Source organism: Caretta caretta, chromosome 2, assembly GCF_965140235.1.
Source record: "Caretta caretta isolate rCarCar2 chromosome 2, rCarCar1.hap1, whole genome shotgun sequence".
Classification (NCBI taxonomy): domain Eukaryota; kingdom Metazoa; phylum Chordata; order Testudines; family Cheloniidae; genus Caretta; species Caretta caretta.
The window spans coordinates 216,550,483-216,567,564 of NC_134207.1; the positions used below are offsets into that span (position 1 = coordinate 216,550,483).

Sequence of the window (17,082 nt, forward strand, 5' to 3'; positions counted from 1 at the left end):
ATTACAGTTGAGTCAAGAGCTTTTTCTTGTATTGTCCTTTAGTTAATGCTGTGTGTTCTGAACTCTCCTTTCAATTTTAGCACACAAGACTTTACGTAAAGAAATTACAAAAGGGTCTTAGGTGACACTGGGATCAGGATGAGAGGATACTTGCATGTTGCTTCTCCATCAGGAAATAGGCCTCAGATTCATGAAATTGTTGCTTGAGTGCTCACCACTTATGGAATCTTCCCCAGTCTAGGTTACTTATAAGTAAACTCATTACTTGGAGATGGCAGCATTAACACATTTTGTTTGTCCAATATAGCCCTTTCCCAGTACTTTTTATCTTCATCTTTTACAAGGCTTTTCTTTTTAAAATCTTCTTTGAGCTCTCTAGTATATCTCTCCAATCTGTCTCCCCCTTCCCGCTTCTCTTGTACAAAACATAGCAGATATCTGAATGCCCAGAGTACAGGGTGGGTCCTCTACTAACAGAGGCCTGCTTAGACATGGCATGAAATCCTGGCCCCATTCAAGTTATTGAGAATCTACCATTGACTTAGACAGGGTTAGAATTTCTCCCACAGTACCTTACTTCGAAAGTAGTCCAGTTGACCACTGCGTTCTTTAACAGAGTCAGCCAACTCCTGAACACTCCCTCATGGCCAGAGGCAACTGTACAGCACCCTGCCTCTGTTTCCGCCTCTTCAGGGCCCCTTAAGAATGTCACACCACCAGTCTAAAGGTAATTTAAAACATTCCCCTGTTGGAGTCCAATTTATTTAGTCCTTGGAATGTATTTAGTCTGACCCTCTCTGGGCCCTAACCCCAGTTCTGTCTCTTCCTGCCCCATCCCCCACCCATCCCTGGGGGTGTGGGTTGGGTGGGGGGAGTTCCCAATCATCCTTCCCAGAGCTGGGTCCAAACTCAGTCACCACTCCCAGGCTTTACCTGACTGGAGCTCAGGCTCCAGCATCCTCCTGCCTTAGCAAGCTACCCTCAGTCCTCCTAGTGGGGACAATTCCCCTGTCAGGGGTTTCTCCCTGTAGGAGCTTTTCCTCATTCTCTGCAGCCTCTTCATGAGTTTCTCCCCTCTCCAGTGTCCTGCTGCCCTTTATTGGAGAATCTACAGTCCTCCATCAGACCCCATCGAACCTAATACAGCACAGGTGGCTCCTTCAGTGATCATGGTTGGCTGGCCCTAGGTTTCCATCCCTTAAGGGGCAAGCTACTCTGTTACAGATTCTCTTGCAGAGTTATTTATTAGTTATTTATTATTTCATGGAAGTTAAGGTGGTGGAACTTAGTCCAGAGTACTTTACATCTTTACAACTTAAATGCAATAAACAAACAAAAAATGTCCTGTAATAATAATTTAGTATTTTCACTGACATGACACTTTTTGAAAAACAATTTTTATTATGGAAATACTTTGGTTTCAATTATGATATGAAAAGGTCTCTCCAAAACACAGATATTGGATATATTTACAAAAGCTTATACGAAAATTAAAAAGCAATTTTGGGGAGCTTTATTACTTTCTCCATATTCCATCCCTGCACCAGCCATCCTCTTGCTTTTGCTAAAGTTTTTGCATTGTGTCAGAAAGCCCTGTTGATCAGACACTCATCATTCAGCTCAGTATTTTGATGCTACAAGCGTTAGTTGAACTTTACCTTCTGCTTCACTTCTACTCTGACACACAAACACAGAATACAATACAATTCCATGACATGTAAAGAATATTTTTTAGTCTGGTCAAAGCTGCTTTTTGTTTATAGCTCAATAACAGTAACAAAAGTGCTCCCCAAAATAATACACTTCCCACTTGCTACAGAGAGTTAGTAGAGACAGAAGTTCTCTAACATCTATTTCAGTTGATTTTTTTTTTAAACTAGAAGTGTGCAAACAATCAGCTTGTCTTATCCCAGACTCTGATAGTAGAGAACCTTTGGTAGAGTTACCTGATTTACTGTGGCAAGACTCAAGAGCCCTGTTTATGCCCCCAAAACTTATATGCTCACTTGCAATGCGCTGTGCAGAACAATCTCACGCTGAGAGGTGGCATGGTCTAATGGCTAGACCAGCTTGGAATTCAGGAGACCTGGGTTCGAGACTAGTTTTTTCACTAACCTCACTGTAAACTTGGGCTACTTCACCTTTTTGTGCCTTTGTTTTTCCCTCCCATTCTTTGCTTGTCTTATCCACTTAGAATGTAAGCCTTCAGTGGAGGCACTGTCTCTTACCCAGTGGGCTAGGCACTTTACAAACAAAGTATGTCTACATGGCAAGCAGAAACCACCTCAGAGTCTGGATCTACAAACTCGGGTTCACAGGGCTCATGCTATGGCACTAAAAATAGCTATGTAAATGTTTGGGCTCAGGCTGGAATTCAGCTCTGAAGCCTAGGAAGGGAGGTAGTCTTCATAGGCAGAGTCCCAATGACTAACTCAGCTAGTTTTAGCACCATAGCACAAGCCTGAGTCTATAGACCTGGGCTCTGAAACTCACTGTCGTAGGCGTCTGCTTGCCGATTAGACATACCTGCAGTGGCCCTGATCTGTTGAAACCATTAAGCACTACAGTAGCACAAATAAATCATCATAATACTTGCATTTGCCATTAAGATCAAACCTAAACTTACATCACTGGAGCATCTTCCTGGTTCCTGTGAAATTTGTCTGAAACTTTTTTCAACAGTTCAGGTCTTACAGCGTAACAAATGCGCTTCAACCCCATTGGGCAGCTTCTTCCTCTAATGCGGGCTGCTTAATGGATTTTTCCTAAGTACAGTACAGCTTGTTTCTTAGTATTCATTTCAACTTCAGGTTATTGTGCAAATTATGTCCTAGCTGGAAATTGAACCACGGTGACCACTGAAAAAGAAAAGTCTAATATATGACCTGTATTAGCAAATTTTGCCTCGCCAGCAAAGTAAAGTTGGATTGATTTCATCCTGGCTTGATCTGATAGTTTGTTAGACAAGTTCTCCACCCAGTGGCTACAGCATTCACTGAAAACTAGGACCATATATCTAATACAGTATTATTGAGGCTTTGGAGACAAACTCTCTGCAAACCTTAATATGCTGGGATGAAGACAGGGAGACAAATATTTTCTATACAGAAAAAAAAAATTCTGTGGTGCTCAGTTCATGGAGCATGAGGGAAGAAGGCAAAACAAAAGTTTGTCATCAAGAATAAATTGTTTAAATTCATAACATTGAAACACACAAATGTAAAAAAATATCCTATAGGTTATTTCTGCATTCCTGCTCTTCACAATAATTTGTGAATGTGTAACTGGGAGGTGTGAGTTTTTGGCTTCAAAATAGAACTGGAAGTCAGAACTTCTAGTAAGAGTTCCACAATTCTAGAGATATGAAAGTGATTCAGTTTAGAGTCTTCTTGTAGAAACTTGCATAAGGCTACAAGTAATAACTCTTTAAACACTGTGCATCCATTAGAGTTAAGTGAAACCTCTGAGTTTTGCTTTACAAAAATATCTGCATAGATACCAATAGTTCTAATTATTTTATAGGCCTGCCCACTTTCCCACAAATTTAAAATTGTCTGTGGCTGAAATTCAGGGTCTCTGGGAGCTTCGAGCATACGAAGGGTTGACACCCAGACTGAAATGTAAGGGATCCTCAGTTTAAAGGGCTAGCCTGCATCCCTCAGTGCTAGGGTTGCAAAAATCTAAATTGAAAAAGAAATACAGCACAAAAGCAATAAAAGTGTGTATACACTGACTTACTGCCTCTGTGGGATTTTGCACTCCGATTTGTCTCTTCTAACCCGTGGAGATGCCTTTTTAAACACCTTCCTCTAATTCATCTTGGACATCACAATGAAACTGTAAATCCTCTGGGTCAGGGACCGTGTCTTCATACAGATTTGTACAGCACCTAGCACAATGGAACACTGATTGTTATTGGGACCTCTAGGTGCTATTGCAATAGAAATATTAAATAAAATACTAATAACGTATAGCCTGCCAAAGTGGCATTAATCATACTTATTCACAAGTAATACTGCTAACTCTGTCCCATGCGGGTACTATTTCATTTTTTGGAAGACAAAAATTTAGGCTCTGATCCTGCAAAAACAGTGCTGACCCTCTTCCCAACTGTGCCCACAGAGGATATGTCTACATTGCACCTAAGCCCAGGCTGTGACTCAGGTTTGAGACCGACTCCTCCTTCCATCCACACACAAATCAATCTGATTTGGGTCAGCAAGCCCTCAGGACCCAGGTCCTAGGATCCTGCTGGGGGGATGGAGGGTAAGAGCCCGAGCACTGACATCACTTGGATCCAGACCCTGTCATTTTGCAGTGTGGATGCAGCTCGAGCCACAGACATGAGTCAGAAGTTCTGCACGGTACAGTATGAATTTGTTACCATGTCTGTGAAGCCTGGATCCAGCAATTGTAAGCCCAGGTTTATAATGCAGCATGGACACTCACGTGCAAGCTTGGAAACACTGAGTCCACAGACCAGCTTTTATAATGCAGTGCAGACATACCCAGAGAGTGCCACTGGCTTTACACAAGTGCAGGGGGCTGTACATCTTTTGGCAGGCAGGGGGTTAGTTTACATTATTCCCAGAGCAGTTTCACTTGGAAAGCCCAGTATCCAGCAGTGCAAATTGGGTACCTTAAGACAGACAAGAGAGCAAAGTTTGCAATTAGCACTGTTGTGTGACTTCAGAAAATGAGCTAATAGAAACGCTCCATCACCCCACAGGAAATAATCCAATACAGTTTATACGCGATACATTCCTTGCTTCCCTCACAGAGCCCCCAGATAGGGTGATCAGATGTCCCAATTTTATAGGGACAGTCCCGATTTTGGGGTCTTTTTCTTATATAGACTCCTACTACCCCCCCCCCACACCTCCTGTCCTGATTTTTCACATTTGCTGTCTGGTCACCCTACCCCCAGACTACTAGAGGCATACAAGCCCCTGCAGTTAGCACACCTCCCAGGTGCCCTGCATTGTGCAGGAGGGACAGCCCAGCTACATGCATACCAGCGTTGCACCACATAGCAGGAAGTTGTCAGAGAAACCCTGAAAAGTTGCTAGATGTCGCTATTTAAGCATTCAAAATGCGTCAAAAATGTCAATAAACAAAATTTCTACAGAATTCAACAGAGAATTATATCTATCTATCTATATACACACACACGCACACAGAGGATGATAAATTTTTGTTACAAAGAAAATACTGAAATAAAACATTATAGAATTTCTATATACACTAATCACTGAAAATGTTTTTAGACTGTAAGTCGTATTCCAATAGGTATTTGTCATAGAGTTTTTAAGAGCATAACTGGTGATGTCCTCGGAAGGAAGCGCATTCCAGGGCTTGGGCTGAGAAGCTGTGAATGAGAGGAAGGGTTTGACTTGAGCTCCTGGTGGCAGAATAAAAGCTTACCAAGTACCTGGGGCTCAGCTTCAATTCCTTGGTGGCAGAGAGGGGGCGAAAAACCAGATCTAATGAGTGGGGGAGGAGACAACTGCCCCAGGAGAAAAGTTATGATCTTCTGCTTAGTAAAAACAGTTAGTGACACAGGGTAGGGCTGGGATCCCCCTACTTCTTAACCAGGCATTTGGCTGCCCCTCCAGCTCTTCCTTCGCTATTTGCACGTTGCTTTCCATAACTGCCAGAGTGCCACTGCTGCCTACAGGCAACTACACCAATACCCCCATCATCATCGGGTGAGTGTCACTCACATTGCCATGGGTGGTGGGTATCAGAGGCCTGGGAAAGCTAAACCTCCCCAAATGGGGCAAGAAATGCTGGATGCGGCACACCTCCCTTTGGAGGCCTGCTGCCTTTGGAGTGCTACCACCAGAAGCTCTCAAGACACGTGGGGGAACACCAGCTCCTGGATGGTGGCCCTGCCTGTGCTCCACCCCCGCTCCGAGGCCCCACCCTGCCTCTTCCCCCAAGGCCCGGCCCTTGCTCTGCCTCTTCCCGCCCCTGTCCCGCCTCACTCCACCTCTTCCAGCTCCCATGCTGCCTCTTCCCCTGAGGCCCACCCACCTCTCCACTCCCTCATCCAAAGCCCCCCGCCTGCCACTCGCTCCTCTTCACCTCGGGGTGGGGGGGGGAGAGGAGCAAGTGGCGGGTGGGATCGGTGTGTCTTGGGGGAAGGGCCATGGTCCAGGCGCTGCCCCCCTCCCCCTTCTAGGGAGCTTCCAGTACTCCTGTCCAGCCTCCCCAAATGCAAGAGTGCTCGTTGCGGCTGGTTAAGGTTGCTTAGACGTAATGACATTGACTTGGTGTGCCGCAGAATGTAATAAGAGCATGGAATGGATTTTAGTAACGCTCGTGAGCTGCTTGTGAATGATTGTGATGCAACCGATCACTTCTTTCTCTCAATATCACTGTAATTGGCAGTGAAAGTTGCTAGATTTGTTGCCGGTCGCTTTGACACTTATTTCGCTGCACAAGAGAACCCAAAGTGTCGCTAAAACTAACAACAAAATTACAAAATTGACAACACTGCACGCGCCTGCTCTCCCCCATTGCCATTGAGATGTCCCAGGGCCAGCTACTCTGCCTAACAACACATCTCACCCACCAATTAGAAATTCATGCTGGCAAGGCCAAAATTATATTGCCTTTGCTAATCAGGAAGCTCCCATACCGAGCCTCCTCTGCCCATTGCCCTATCACAGAATGAGTGGTTTCGCTACCCGACAACGCGGAACATACGGCCAATCACACAAATATGCCAATGGAAATATCATACAGGGCCCGCCCTCTTTGCTATCCTGCAATTCCCCCACCCCCCCGTGGCTAAAAGCAGGACAGAGCTGGCCAAACACAAAGGGAAGTATGGGGACTGGCAGTCCAACATTAATCAATAGGGGAGGCCAGTGCTGCTGCTGGTTTGATTTCTTTTCCCTCACTGGGATCAGACCCAGGCCCAGAGAGCTGGATGGAAAGACCTCGCAGGTCCAGGGCTTGGGTTTAGTCCTCTCCCCTCTCTGCATGGGGCTCTGCAGGGAGGTCAGCAATTTAGTTTTTTGGGGGAGGAAATTTAATCCCTTTGCCACAACCCTGGTGCAAGTAGCGTTGCCAACTTTCTACTCACACAAAACTGAACATCTTTGCCCCGCCCCTTGCCCTGCCCCACCTCTTACTCTGAGGCACCACTCATGCCCTGCTGCCCCAGCCAATGGGAGCTACGGGGGCAGCGCTTGGGGCGGGGGCAGCGTGCAGAGCCCCTTGGCTGCCCCTACGCATAGGAGCCGGAGCGGGGACATGCTGGCTGCTTCCTGGGAGCCTGCCAGTCCTGCTGCATGGCGCTGCCAACCGGATAGTCAATGATCCAGTTAGCAGGGCTGACTGGAGCTGCCAGAATCCTTTTTCAACCAGGTGTTCCGGTCAAAAACTGGATACCTGGTCACTCTAGGTGCAAGAAGCAGCAGCCCCCAGTTCCCTGTGCATGGGGGTGGGGAGAGCACCCATGTATGGAACCAGAGGCAACTGCCACCTGTAACTTGTTTAGGCTCTTCTGAGTAACTCCTTTCCCAGTATATCTTAGATCCGTGCTATCCAAGTATTAGTAAGAGTGTTTATCTGGGTTTTTTCCATGTCAGGGTGCTGGGAAGAGATTTGTGTCTCTCCTTTTTCCTGTGAATGCTTGTTTATATATAAACAGTGTGCTGAATAAAAATAAGTGAGGTCCCTGATTTCAAGGTATGTTGTCCCTTATTGTGAAGTTCACTGTCCTTTCATTTCAGCCTCCACATTTGACAGATGTGTCAGCGAGTGGCATTACTCTGCTACTCAAGTGGAAGTGCTAATCAGAAACACCCGCAACAGAAAACAATAAAGAAAATATGTTTAAAAAAAAAAAGCAGCTTTGTTAGAAAAAAATTTCAAAGCTTTAGCATGTTTTTTGAAAACCCGAGAAAACAGAGAGCGTTGTGAAGTGGCTGAAAAAAGGGGCAGGTTCACTGGGGCCTGTCTGGAGCTGGTAACATGGAAAGTTGGCAAGCGGAAGAAAAGGCTGTAGAAGGACACCATTCTCTGGCTATATTCAAAGTCGTGCTAGAAGAAAAGGAAAATGTATCTACTACTGACTGAGTTTCTACATATCCTGTACTGTGAGGAAAAATCTGATGAAAAACAACACTTTAGAGTTGCCAGTGGTTTAGATACATGTTCACAGATTCCTGACTTCTGTGCAGGTAATTGAAGGGAAGAAATGAATGTTTTCTAAATAACTTTTTATTTTATTTTGCACAATGATGAAGTTGTTGCACAAGTTGTTGCACAGTGGACGAGAAGCTGGATATGAGTCAGCAGTGTGCCCTTGTTGCCAAGAAGGCCAATGGCATTTTGGGGTGTATAAGTAGGGGCATTGCCAGTAGATCGAGGGACGTGATCATTCCCCTCTATTCAACATTGGTGAGGCCTCATCTGGAGTACTGTGTCCAGTTTTGGGCCCCACACGACAAGAAGGATGTGGAAAAATTGTAAAACGTCCAGCGGAGGGCAACAAAAATGGTTAGGGGACTGGAACACATGACTTATGAGGAGAGGCTGAGGGAACTGGGCTTGTTTAGTCTGTGGAAGAGAAGAATGACGGGGAATTTGATAGCTGCTTTCAACTACCTGAAAGGGGGTTCCAAAGGGGATGGATCTAGACTGTTCTCAGTGGTAGCAGATGACAGAACAAGGAGTAATGGTCTCAAGTTGCAGTGGGGGAGGTTTAGGTTGGCTATTAGGAAAAAAATTTTCACTAGGAGGGTGGTGAAACACTGGAATGCATTACCTCAGGAGGTGGTGGAATCTCCTTCCTTAGAAGTTTTTAAGGTCAGGCTTGACAAAGCCCTGGCTGGGATGATTTAGCTGGGGATTGGTCCTGCTTTGAGCAGGGGGTTGGACTAGATGATCTCCTGAGGTCCCTTCCCACCCTGATATTCTATGATTCTATGATTGCCTTATTTATTCTCCATCTACTGGAATATTTACTGCTTTGCATGTAAGCTTCTTTGTAGTAGCTTGCATGCTTTTACAGAAAGATTTAGCAATTGGAAACATCCTGAGTGACTCTCCAAACATAAGAGGGGTACAGAACACAAACTGCATGTTGTCTTGGATAAACAAGTACAAAATCATCTGAAAGGTTTGACTTTGATCTGGCATGCCAAGTTTATTCAGATCAGGACCAGATTAACCTTTTGTGGGACCGGTGCCAAACCTATTTTTGGGCCCCTATGGGAGCAATGGAGCATGACGTGGTGAAGTCAGTCCCCACAGTGAGGGGCCAGCCAGGAGCAATGGGGGATGGCATGGCAGGGGCGTCCCAGGTTGGCCCAGCCCACTTCCCCCACCCATCTCATCCTGGCTTCTGCACCAGTCCCAAGCAGCTCAGCTCCAGGGAGACAGGTGGGGCCCCACAGGTGGTGGGAAGCACAGACTGCCCGGAGCCGGAGGTGCACTGGGGTCTGGCCAGCGGGCAGAGAGGAGCAGAGGAGTGGGGCCGAGGAGGCAGCAGGCAGGCAGGCCAAGAGGAGCAAGTGGTGGGTGTGGGGAGCCAGAGGGTCTCAGGGCGCAGTGCAAGTGGACCAGGCCAGGGCCTCTTCTGAGCATGGGCCTGGCTTCATGGAGCCACTGTAAACCCAGGACTGATTGGAGAGAGATAATTTCTTCAGTGTGTGGTGGCACTTCCCGTTTTTAAGTGCTTGCAAGCTTGGCTTTCCTATCCTGGATGAACTATTAGAATCTGAAAGTGATGGAAATTGACATCCAAAAGCCCCAAATACAGTTTGATCTGTTTTTGGCTGCGCACCTGGCTAAATTTGAACAAAATAGGAAAGGTAAACCTTGTAACTTGCTCTCAATTATGTGAGATAAATTAATTGAATTGATGGGAAAGAAAATTTAAAATATCCCTACAGGACAATTACAGCAACCCAAGTATTTCTCTGTAATATGGTTAATTCTATGCTTGATGTAGCATGTGTAGACCAGCTTACATTTATCTTCTGATTTCTTAATTCAGAGGGGCAAATAATTAAGCAATTGATGGGGTTTTAGCCACTTGAGAATTACACAAGTGCAAAACTGGCTGAAGCTGAACTGACTATGATAAATAAGCTGGGGTTGGATGCATCTAACTGTCACTGACAATTGTATGAGAATACTAGTAATTCGGCTGTTCATTACGATGGTCTGTAGGCCCATATGTCACGTAAAAACCCAGTATAACAGTATGTGCCCCGTGCTGCACATTCCCTAAATGTAGTTGGAGTCAACAACATAAACGGTTGCTCAGACTCAGTCACTATACCTTTTTTTTGCTCAGCATATTGATGGAAAACGATTTTCCACGAATGCTAACACTAGCCACAGATTGTTGATTCTCAAAAGTCTGTCAGAAATGTGATGGTGTACTGCAGATATGCTGATTCTATCAAGACTGTGTCAAAACTATATTTGACAAGCCTTGGCAGATATGTCAAAAGATACAAGTCAGGCTCCCGCCACTTGTTTATATGCAACTTCTCTTCAGAAGAACATGGCACATTTTGAGACAGTTCTCATGGCACACTTCTGAAACGCTGCTTCAGCAGTTCAACCTGAGCAGCTTCCAGCTGCAGGAAATGGACATAGATTTAAGTACTGCTGTTAATTTATTGCCCTCTTGGGAAACATTTGTTGCCGTGTTGAATGACCAGTTTGAGGATTTTGAAATCAGTGCAAAGGAAATGTGCAGTGCTACTTCTCAGTACTATCAACATGGGTTGCATCATCCTCATAAAAGAAAATGGTGTGAGGATCAACCTGAAAAGTAGTAAACCTAGGACTTGAAGAAAGTCATTAATTTTGCATTAAAACATTTTGTCATAATTGTCAAACTTACAGTTTGTCGACATCACTGACTAGGTGCCTACAAGGTGTTTGTTGTATGAATGCTTTGGAGTCCAGTTTAACCTGGGTTCACTGGATATCAATGAAGTTCACAGATGTGCAGCAGAACTTGCTACAGTTTACCCTCAAGACTTGGACTTAACCTGTTTCAGTTCTTTGTGCAAAATGAGTCAGATAAGCCAAGCCACCAAATGCATGGCATTAGATGCTACAGCACAGTTGTCTTCAATCTACATTTCCTAATGTTGTCCTTGCCCTGTGAATTTCTCTCACCCTACCCGTGACCAAATGTGAAGGAGAGTGGTCCTTTTGAAGATGGCTACATTAAAATGTGAACTGAGATCTACAATACAGCAAAGCAGCTTGCACTCTTTGTTCCCCCCAGCAGTAGAACCAGAGTTGGTCCAAGAAATTAAGTTTGATGTCCTAATTGCTGACTTTAGTTTGCTTAAAGCTAGGAAGAAAACAATAGCACAAAAAGGTAGGAATTGTTCTGTGTTGCTCTGAAGTTCAGAAAAATGCCCACAGCAAAAATAGGTGAATAAAAAGTATCTGAAACAACAGTCACTAAATTATATTAACTATTATTTAGCTTGTTACTGTATTTTCTAGTTTGTATTTAAAATAAATTGCTTTAGCTCTATAACTGTCGGTTGTGCTACATCGTGACCAAAAATTAATATTTTAGTAATTTCTCTTAAAAGCTTGAAGAATAACCCTACTCATAATTTGTATTGCTGTTGTGCATGTGCTGTTCCCTTATTCTGTCAATGCTTTAAATGACATGTGCATTTGCCAGAAAAATTGAGGGGTGCCACTGACAAAAAGAGTGTGTTGGTGTTTCGTCTCTGCCCCTTCCCCCTCACTTTTCCAGCAGCAAAATCTTTTGTCAGTTTTCTTTTCATGGTCATTTTTTTTTAGGCTTTAAAAACAAACAAAACAAAACAAAAAAAAAACCAACAGCCCTGCAATGTTGTCAGGTTTTTGCATGGATATTGGGGAGGAGTGGGGGATTCCTTTTAAAAAAAACATATTTTTGCAGGAAATTTAGGAAAAATAAAGTGGTTAACCATTTCCTATTTGCTGTATTCGTTTTCTTTTGATTTTCTTAATGGATGAGGAATTAAATCAGAGATTTAAGTTAAATTAGAGATTTCAGAGAAAGCCAGAAATAGGCTTAGCTTTCATTCTCCCACCGTATTCTACTGTAATTCATTGTACACAGAGTTTAGAACTTCTAAAATTATCAAGAGGTTAAAATGCAGGAGAAATAGAAATAACTGCTTAATGAAATGCTATTTTGTACAAGTTATGCATAGTAATTTAGAGGGATCTTGTTGATTTCCAGTAAGTGTGGAGTTTGCCCATACTGTAGAGAACCACAAGACTTATGTGCCCTTTATCTTCTGTTTAAGCCCTGAATTTACATGGTGCAAAAAAAATTCTGCACAGGAATGAATCACACACCCTCACACATGGAAGAAAATTTTATTGGTTCTGCTGCTGGCACTGTATTGTGGGCAAATATACCGTCTCTGAACGGTTTGTTAGCTAACTTCACCACCTAGTGGTTGAACAGTAGAAGTTACCAGGACTGTCCATGCAATTTACCTCCTGGTTATTGTTATTAAAAATGTGAAGCACTAAAGAACTCTGACAGTGTTGGCCTCAGAGCTATGCAGTTACATAGGTTCTTGCACCTCCATATAGATACTCCATTCCCCTCTGCCCAGTTATGACAGCTCCAATAAAAGTGCTGCTGATTAACTATCTGTTCTTTTGGTATCTTGCAGTGTCTCTTCCCCACTCCTTTTTCACAGCTTTCAGTGGTTGAGGTTTGCATCTATGGGCCAGTGAGCAACAAAGATATTTTACTTCTGGCCCCTTTCCCTGCTTCACTTGATGAGACCCTAAAGCCCTATCATGCCCCTGCAGGAACTGAGCAACTCGCACTGACTTAAGTAATAATAGGGGCCCTATTAGGTGTATAGGTCATCAGCCTTTGTATTTGCTTGGCAGCCTGGGGAGGAGGTTTGCACATATGCAAAGTCACAGATAGGAAAGAGGCTGGACGTTCTCATAAGATTTTGGCTCCATTCATATCTAAATCAGAAAACAGATGAGTAATGGGGTTCACTCACCGCTGTCGTGCCTCCTCATAGCTGGGTTTGGGGATCAGCTCTCACCTGGTCTAGTGCTCCCTTTCTGTCACTTGCTCTGTAGTCTCTCTCTCTCTGGGACTCAGGTGCTCCCTCTTTGTGACTCAGTCCTCCAGCCAGGTCGCTATAGTCCTCCCATTCCAGGGCAACAAAGTCCCACCAGACAAACTATCCGTATGCTGTCTTAGTCTTCAGTTCCAAGTCTAGGTCCAGTGCCACTTTCCTCAGGGAACCAGGCCCTCCCTACTACACTGGGTTCCAGAAAAAGGTACTAGGGCTTGAGCAATTAAATGCCGTGGCTCAAGTAATTTTTTTTTTACATTCATAACTGATGCAGCAAGCCAAGAGGTGCCAGGGCTATGAACTGCCAAGCCTAGAGGTGCCAGGGCTATGAACTGCCAAACCCTGGCACAAATTAAGCACTGGTTCCAGCCCAAAAACCCTATAACCAGCAGCCAAGGTCTGCAGAGCCCTACTCCTTGCTGCTGTTTCCATGGGCTGCCTTCTACACAGCCTCTCTCAGGCTCTCTTCCCTGTAACTTCTCTGGGTTGATCTTTCTTTCGGGGCTAGGATCCCAGGGCTTGTTCATGCCGTGGGTGTCTTCCTTTCCACCTCTCTGTAACCAGAAAGAGACTGCAGAGTCCCTTCCTACAGTCCTCTTCTACTCTCAACTTCCTGGCTTTACACCAACCATGAAGCCCAGCTGGATAGGAGCAGGGTCATCAGTTAAGCCTGATTCTCCCTTCCAGTGTAGCCAAGAACCATAACTGGCCACTCAGGCCCACATTAACCCTTCAGCGCCTGTGTGGGTTACACACCCCATCACCAGATCCCTTAAAGTTTTGGTTTTAAGCAGGATGGGGTTAGGTTTGGATACAGAGCTCGGGGGCTGCTGCACATCCTCAAAATTCAAAGGTGTTCAAATTGGAGGGTCTGCTTTATGCCCTTCTATACAATGTTGTCTTGATACCCCACAAGCTCCTATGTTATTCTTCATAATGTGTTTTTCTGTTTCACAATTGCTGCTTCAGGAGTTTTTAATCCTTTATAGTAGAGTTCATAAAGATTTTTATTACCCAATTTTCCACATGGCCCAGGTGTGTGTTCATTTACCCCTATAAGCACCCAAATCTGCTATTTAGAATGGACATTAGTAACATCTTTGATGTAGAGGGCTCTAGTACTGCTTATTTAATTTCCAAAATTTAAGCCATAAATGTGGTTAACTTTGGGTCACAAGAATCTTAATTTCTCTAATGAAGGCTACTCTTTCATGCACAGGTACTATGTTGCTGCCTTGTTTTTGCTACCTCTTGAAATTATTATATTAATAAAAAAGCTGGTTACAAAGTGTGAAAAAAACAAAAACCTCATTTGTTTGAATATTTGGCTGCCGAAAACAGAGGCCTTTACATTTTTCAATGAAAAAAAAAATGTTTGTTTTTTTTGAAGAGCAGATAGCTATTTTCCCTTGAAAAATTTCATTTTATCAAAAACCTCGTTTTCTGCTGGGAAAACAAGCAAACAAAGAAAGGGTTGGCAATAAATTTGATCAGTCCTGTTAGTACATTTTAAAATTACATTTAGTATTAAAGTAGGACATTTGCTCATAATGGCGTGGAATTTTCAAAGGCACTCAAGCATTAGACTAACTCTGCTCCCATTGACTTCAATGGGAGCAGTTAGGCCAACACTATACAGTCTTCAAAATTCCACACCAGATCTTTGTTTAAAATACATACAATACTAGGTGAAGATAGATCAGATCTAAAAACATCCTAATCCAGTTGCATCCTTCTTTGATTAAAAATGAAAGAGATCCTCTAAAATCAGGCATATTATATCTATAGGATAAATGCACACATCAGTCAAGCAAGAGGAAGAAGGAAGAAAAACCTTAGGATTTATTTGCACAGCTGATTTATGATCTTATAAACATGTACGAGAAAGATGAAGATGCTAATCGAATAAATTCTGCGTCCCACTGAAATCAGCCAAGCTATGCATAAGTCTACATACCAGCAATTAATACAGCCAGCAGAGAGAATGGATCAGCAGATGAGTTAGTGTCCAGAGCTGGCCAGTTACAGTGGGAAAAGCAAACATTTTTGGGGAACAAAATCTGATTCTGTCCTCCTTATCATTTTATTAATAGGGTTATGCAAATAACTGAATTTTTGGTTCCCTGACTAAACAAAAAAAAAGTTTCATTCGTTCCACTCAAAAAAAAATTGAATGTTTTGATTCACTGAATTTCTTGTTGTGTCAAATGAAGTGTTTCATTTGAGGGTTTTATTTTTAAAAAACATTCAAATAAAATTCAGAAGTGTCTGAATTAAAAAACTGTCACTATGAAACTGATTTTTCTTGATTTTTTTAACCAAGACAACTCAGTGAATTCAAACAAATTTGCAAACTATTTTGTTTGACCCAAATCTGCAGATTTTTCCAGCAAAAAAGTTTCATCCAGTATTATTTATTAAGAAATTATACATTCAATCATCTTTTTACCTTTCAGCACAGAATCCATTAATTTGTGCTGTAGTTTTCTTACTGCAAAGAGTTTTTATTCATTTCTCCATATGTACTTTGATTATCATCACAGGATAGAGTCCTGACTCTCTGAAATCATCACTACTGAGCCTGACTAATTAGGTTTCCTACACAGTCATCTTTGAGGCATATTTAATGATCTATGAGTAGAGAGAAGGGAAATCTATGACTATAGAGAAGTTTTCCTGCGGCAATAGTAGCAGACCTGTGACGTTAGTCGTTCTAATCTGGGTTGGACCAAGCAGTTGTGAGAGCATAAAATACAGACAATAATCTGGAACCAAGAGGCTTTTTCAGTCTCTAGTTTGCACAGCTAAAAGAAAAGGAGTACTTGTGGCACCTTAGAGACTAACAAATTTATTTGAGCATAAGCTTTGGTGAGCTACAGCTCACTTCATCGGATGCATGCAGTGGAAAATACAGTGGGGAGATTTTATATACACAAAGAACATGAAACAATGGGTGTTACCATACATACTGTAACGAGAGTGATCAGATAAGGTGCGCTATTACCAGCAGGCGAGAAAAAAAACCTTTTGTAGTGATAATCAAGGTGGGCCATTTCCAGCAGTTAACAAGAACATGTGAGGAACAGTAGAGGTGGGGGGAAATAAACATGGGGTAATAGTTTTACTTTGTGTAATGACACATCCACTCCCAGTCTTTATTCAAGCCTAATGTAATGGTGTCCAGTTTGCAAATTAATTCCAATTCAGCAGTCTCTCATTGGAGTCTGTTTTTGAAGTTTTTTTGTTGAAGAATTGCCACTTTTAGGTCTGTAATCGAGTGACCAGAGAGATTGAAGTGTTCTCCGACTGTTAAAATTCTTGACGTCTGACTTGTGTCCATTTATTCTTTTACGTAGAGACTGTCCAGTTTGACCAATGTACATGGCAGAGGGGCATTGCTGGCACATGATGGCATATATCACATTGGTAGATGTGCAGGTGAATGAGCCTCTGATAGTGTGGCTGATGTGATTAGGTCCTATGGTGTCACTTGAAAAAATATGTGGACAGAGTTTGCATCAGGCTTTGTTGCAAGGATAGGTTCCTGGGTTACTGTTTTGGTTGTGTGGTTGCTGGAGAGTATTTGCTTCAGGTTGGGGGGCTGTCTGTAAGCGAGGACTGGTCTGTCTCCCAAGATCTGTGAGAGTGATGGGTCGTCCTTCAGGACAGGTTGTAGATCCTTGATGATGCCTTGGAGAGGTTTTAGTTGGGGGCTGAAGGTGATGGCTAGTGGCGTTCTGTGATTTTCTTTGTTGGGCCTGTCCTCAGTAGGTGACTTCTGGGTACTCCTCTGGCTCTGTCAATCTGTTTTTTCACTTCAGCAGGTGGGTATTGTAGTTGTAAGAATGCTTGATAGAGATCTTGTAGGTGTTTGTCTCTGTCTGAGGGATTTGAGCAAATGTGGTTGTATCGTAGAGCTTGGCTGTAGACAATGGATCGTGTGGTGTGATCTGGGTGAAAGCTGGAGGCATGTAGT

General features: G+C 43.3%; 1 long non-coding RNA gene across 1 annotated transcript in view; it reads right to left on the bottom strand.

Moving 5' to 3' along the window:
- LOC142070870 (uncharacterized) overlaps positions 1–17,082 on the bottom strand; it is a 363,466-nt gene that overhangs the window by 244,197 nt on the left and 102,187 nt on the right. Inside the window, exon 2 of the long non-coding RNA XR_012666787.1 lies at positions 3,739–3,889. This is a non-coding gene — a long non-coding RNA (uncharacterized LOC142070870). The remainder of the gene's footprint in view (positions 1–3,738; positions 3,890–17,082) is intronic.